Consider the following 6,000-nt stretch of genomic DNA (forward strand, 5'->3'; position numbering starts at 1 on the left):
CCGTCAGGTGCAGGCGGAGCTGCGCCTCCTTCAGGCGGAGCTGAGTCTCCGTCAGGCGGAGCTGGAGCTGCGCCTCCGTCAGGAGCAGGCGGAGCTGAGTCTCCGTCAGGCGGAGCTGTGTGGAGCTGCGCCTCCGTCAGGTGCAGGCGGAGCTGCGCCTCCTTCAGGCGGAGCTGAGTCTCCGTCAGGCGGAGCTGGAGCTGCGCCTCCGTCAGGAGCAGGCGGAGCTGAGTCTCCGTCAGGCAGAGCTGTGTGGAGCTGCGCCTCCGTCAGGCGGAGCTGAGTCTCCGTCAGGCGGAGCTGGAGCTGCGCCTCCGTCAGGTGCAGGCGGAGCTGCGCCTCCGTCAGGCGGAGCTGAGTCTCCGTCAGGCGGAGCTGGAGCTGCGCCTCCGTCAGGTGCAGGCGGAGCTGCGCCTCCGTCAGGCGGAGCTGATGTAACCTGCTGATGGGTTCATGTTTAAATGAGAGCCAGGTTGTGCCTTAGATTTGATATTTTCTGTGTGAAGTTTTGTATTTTGTTCTAATAAAGAGATGTTCAATATCCTTCAGATTTTATTATTAATTATTTATCATAAATATATAACTGTATTGTTTGTGTTAAAAGTATATATATATATATATATATATATATACATATGTATATATATATATATATACATACATATGTATGTATATTTTGAGTCTTCTTCATTTAAACTGTGAAATCTGTGAGCACAGTTTGAGAGAGAGTGTGTGTGTGTGTGTGTGTGTGTGTGTGTGTGTGTGAGAGGTGGGCTGAGGATGTCTGCTCCAGCTGACGCAGACCCACCTCTTATCAACGGGAGGAAAAGGAGGAGAAACAGGCAGAAGAGCTCAGAACTACAGCAGCCGAGGACAGAAGCTCAGCAGAAGCTCAGCAGAAGCTCAGCAGCCGAGGACAGAAGCTCAGCAGAACCTCAGCAGAAGCTCAGCAGCCGAGGACAGAACCTCAGCAGCCGAGGACAGAAGCTCAGCAGAACCTCAGCAGCCGAGGACAGAAGCTCAGCAGAACCTCAGCAGCCGAGGACAGAAGCTCAGCAGCCGAGGACAGAAGCTCAGCAGAACCTCAGCAGCCGAGGACAGAACCTCAGCAGCCGAGGACAGAAGCTCAGCAGAACCTCAGCAGAAGCTCAGCAGAACTACAGCAGAAGCTCAGCAGAACTACAGCAGCCGAGGACAGAACCTCAGCAGCCGAGGACAGAAGCTCAGCAGAACCTCAGCAGCCGAGGACAGAAGCTCAGCAGAACCTCAGCAGCCGAGGACAGAAGCTCAGCAGAACCTCAGCAGCCGAGGACAGAAGCTCAGCAGAACCTCAGCAGCCGAGGACAGAAGCTCAGCAGAACCTCAGCAGCCGAGGACAGAAGCTCAGCAGAACCTCAGCAGAAGCTCAGCAGAACTACAGCAGAAGCTCAGCAGGACCTCAGCAGAAGCTCAGCAGAACTACAGCAGAAGCTCAGCAGAACCTCAGCAGCCGAGGACAGAACCTCTGCAGAACTACAGCAGAAGCTCAGCAGAACCTCAGCAGCCGAGGACAGAAGCTCAGCAGAACTACAGCAGAAGCTCAGCAGAACCTCAGCAGCCGAGGACAGAAGCTCAGCAGCCGAGGACAGAAGCTCAGCAGAACCTCAGCAGAAGCTCAGCAGAACCTCAGCAGAGGCTCTTCCGCTGCAGCAGGTAAAACTGTTGGACTGTGATGTTAGGGCAGAGAATTGTGTTCCTATAACATTTAATGTTTTTAAAGCTCTTTAATCTGTTTCCTGCTGCAGATTTTAACATCGATCTGCACGTTTGTGGATTCTGTGGAAAAACATTTTAGATTTCGTGGATCGAAATTCAGAAATCTGTCAGGATGCTTCATTTATAGTTTATTTTTTATATAAGAACAGGAAGCAGCTGCAGAGATTCACTGAAACGTGTTCCAACATGAACATAAACCCAGAATCTGAGGCAGAACCAGAGTTAGTTCAGTTCTGAGCAGCTTTAAAGTGAATATCTGCAGATGTTTCCATGGTAACAGCTGCAGAGATTCACTGAAACATGTTCCAACATGAACATAAACCCAGAATCTGAGGCAGAACCAGAGTTAGTTCAGTTCTGAGCAGCTTTAAAGTGAATATCTGCAGATGTTTCCATGGTAACAGCTGCAGAGAGTCACTGAAACATGTTCCAACATGAACATAAACCCAGAATCTGAGGCAGAACCAGAGTTAGTTCAGTTCTGAGCAGCTTTAAAGTGAATATCTGCAGATGTTTCCATGGTAACAGCTGCAGAGATTCACTGAAACATGTTCCAACATGAACATAAAGCCAGAATCTGAGGCAGAACCAGAGTTAGTTCAGTTCTGAGCAGCTTTAAAGGGAATATCTGCAGATGTTTCCATGGTAACAGCTGCAGAGATTCACTGAAACATGTTCCAACATGAACATAAACCCAGAATCTGAGGCAGAACCAGAGTTAGTTCAGCTCTGAGCAGCTTTAAAGTGAATATCTGCAGATGTTTCCATGGTAACAGCTGCAGAGATTCACTGAAACATGTTCCAACATGAACATAAACCCAGAATCTGAGGCAGAACCAGAGTTAGTTCAGTTCTGAGCAGCTTTAAAGTGAATATCTGCAGATGTTTCCATGGTAACAGCTGCAGAGAGTCACTGAAACATGTTCCAACATGAACATAAACCCAGAATCTGAGGCAGAACCAGAGTTAGTTCAGTTCTGAGCAGCTTTAAAGTGAATATCTGCAGATGTTTCCATGGTAACAGCTGCAGAGATTCACTGAAACATGTTCCAACATGAACATAAAGCCAGAATCTGAGGCAGAACCAGAGTTAGTTCAGTTCTGAGCAGCTTTAAAGGGAATATCTGCAGATGTTTCCATGGTAACAGCTGCAGAGATTCACTGAAACATGTTCCAACATGAACATAAACCCAGAATCTGAGGCAGAACCAGAGTTAGTTCAGCTCTGAGCAGCTTTAAAGTGAATATCTGCAGATGTTTCCATGGTAACAGCTGCAGAGATTCACTGAAACATGTTCCAACATGAACATAAACCCAGAATCTGAGGCAGAACCAGAGTTAGTTCAGCTCTGAGCAGCTTTAAAGTGAATATCTGCAGATGTTTCCATGGTAACAGCTGCAGAGATTCACTGAAACGTGTTCCAACATGAACATAAACCCAGAATCTGAGGCAGAACCAGAGTTAGTTCAGTTGTGAGCAGCTTTAAAGTGAATATCTGCTCTGAGCTGCTTTCTCCTCCAGCACAGCCTGAACCCTCTCAGACGAGCTTTCTGTCCTTTCTTTAAGGAGTCTTCAGGAATAGTTCTCCAGGCTTCTTGAAGGACATCCCAAAGCTCTTCTTTGGATGTGGGCTGCCTTTTGTTGCGTTCTCTGCCAACATGATCCCACACTGCTTCAGTAATGTTGAGCTCCGGGCTCTGGGGAGGATTCATCCCTCCATCAGACCTGCTGCCACTGATTTTCAGCCCACTTCTTGTGTCCTTTGGCACAGCTCAGCCTTTTCTCCCTGTTTCCCTTCCTTAAGAACGGCTTCCTGACAGCCACCCTTCCATGGAGCCCATTTCTGATGAGGCTTGGGCCAACAGCAGATGGATCAGCTGAAGGTCCAGATGCATCTCTCAGCTCCTGTGTCAGGTCTTTGCTGGATGTTTTCCTCTTTCTTAAGGACATCACTTTCAGATCCTGTTCATCTGCTGGAGATAGTTCTTTAGGCCTGACACTTCTTCTTCTGTCCTCCACTTATCCAGTTTCCTCAAATGTTTTAAGGACACACTGCACACCATGCTGAGATATGCCAAGTTTTCAGCTAATAGCTCTTTGGGAATCACCTTGTTGCTGCAGAAATCCTGTTTTCTGTCTGTCACACTGTGTTATCTTTGCTGTTTTTCACACATGCAGCTAAAGAAATGGGAACAAATCTTAATTCCAGTCTAAAACCCACAAAGAGCTTCTAGATTATTCATTTCTGGTGGCATAAAACAGTTTAATTATGTAATTTATATTAATTGTTCCATAATTAGTCATTAGATTATATCTCATATTCCTTTTTTAAGCTTTAAATTGAATCTTATTTACTTTTTCTTGATGTTGTTTAACATATAATTCTTATTATTGTCTGTTTTTTTTCCTACTTTTCTACTTTTAGACGTGATAACGTTAATTAGGATTTTTTTTAAACTGAATTTCTTATATTAATTTGACTCTTTTGGTAACTGAAAGCAGTTTTGACGTAAATGTAGAAAAAAGTTGAAACTATGAAGCTGTTTTTCACAGATGCAGCTAAAGAAATGGGAACAAATGATGTGTCTCTGTGACAGGCTGCTGGGAACAAAGTGCCTAAAGATACAGTTTAAAACGGCTTCTTTGCTGAGTTGGACACAACACTGGCTCATCCCTTGAGTTAGGAGCCTTTTTCCTGCCTGAATGGTTCATAGCTCAGAGTTAGGTGGCTTAACAAAGAAAAAACACATTCCTCTGAAGATGCTCAGGTACAAGAAGTGGACTGAAGATGAGGGAAGAAGCAGAAAATGTCCAAAGAAGAACTCAGTTGGACAGAATCTGCTTGGTTCTTCACCATATTCATCATCAGAGGTCCAATCTGTTCAGTACAGAAACTAAGCGACCGATCCATTAACTGATCTGAATGACAATCAGCTGTATTGATCAGAGTCAGTGGTTCTGGTGTCAGTGTAAGGCTGCCGGGCCTGTTGGTGCTGCTCCCGTCTCCAGATTATTTACTAAAGCAAGAACAACAACTAAATTATAAAAGAGAGACGAGAGACAGAGAATAAATCCTGATTCAGAACCTGAACTCCAAAATACTGAGGACACAGAAAAAATACAAAATAAAACAGACAAAAAATAAATAAATAAAACTGAAAAAAACACAAAACAAAACTGAAAAAAATACAAAAGAAAAGAAAAAATAAATAAAACTGAAAAAAACACAAAACAAAACTGAAAAAAATACAAAAGAAAAGAAAAAATAAATAAAACTGAAAAAAATACAAAATAAGAGAAAAATACAAAACAAAACAGAATTTATTTATTTTTTAAAAACTGGGAAAAAATAAATAAAACAGAAAAAAACAAAATAAAACAAAAAAAATAAGACGGAAAAAATACAAAATAAAACGGGGGAAAAAACTGAAAAAATAAATAAAACAAAAAAATAAATAAAAATGAAAAAATACAAAATAAAATAAAAAATAAATAAAAATGAAAAAAATACAAAATAAAAAAAAAATAAATAAAAATGAAAAAAATACAAAATAAAACTGATTTTTTTTTTTTTTAAACTGGAAAAAAACGTTTCATCGGACCAAAACACCAACCGCTTTGGCAGGAGTTCATGATGTCATCACATGACGTGATGTCACAGCGGGGGAGGAGAAACTGAGTGAATGAGACCGTTTCTGCTGCCTGAAACTCAGCAGCAGCTCGTCTCTGCGTGACGTGTGAACATCGTTGTTTCAGCTGCAGATTAAAGGGTCAGTTCACCCTAATGAGAGGTTCAGGCATTATCTGACTGGCCACACAGCACGACCACAAAGCCACTTCTCAGATTAGATGGAGGAAGAAAACCAAAGCAAACGTATCTGCATGGCTCCACGCCAGCAGGAGATAAATCAGCCAGCGTGTCTGAGCTCACACTTTAGGATGGGGGCGCCGGCTCAGGCTGCAGAGCAAACAAACACACCCAGGATGAGGCCCGTGTTTCTTGGACTGAGTGCAGCTCTGTGTTCTGCTCTCATGTGGAAACCTGAGCTTAAAAGATCAGGAGGATGGCAAACTGAACTCTCAGAGCAGAACACTGTGTCCACAATTTGCATCGACTGTCAGATCAAACTTTAGGCTTGTTTTAATAGAAATGAATCATTATTTGTCTTGGAAACACTTCTTAAACTTCCTGCTGGAAGCATGAGGGGACAGTATGGGAATGTGGGCTTCAGACTGACATGTCT

The sequence above is a fragment of the Odontesthes bonariensis genome, chromosome 7 (assembly GCF_027942865.1).
Source record: "Odontesthes bonariensis isolate fOdoBon6 chromosome 7, fOdoBon6.hap1, whole genome shotgun sequence".
NCBI classification, from domain to species: Eukaryota; Metazoa; Chordata; class Actinopteri; order Atheriniformes; family Atherinopsidae; genus Odontesthes; species Odontesthes bonariensis.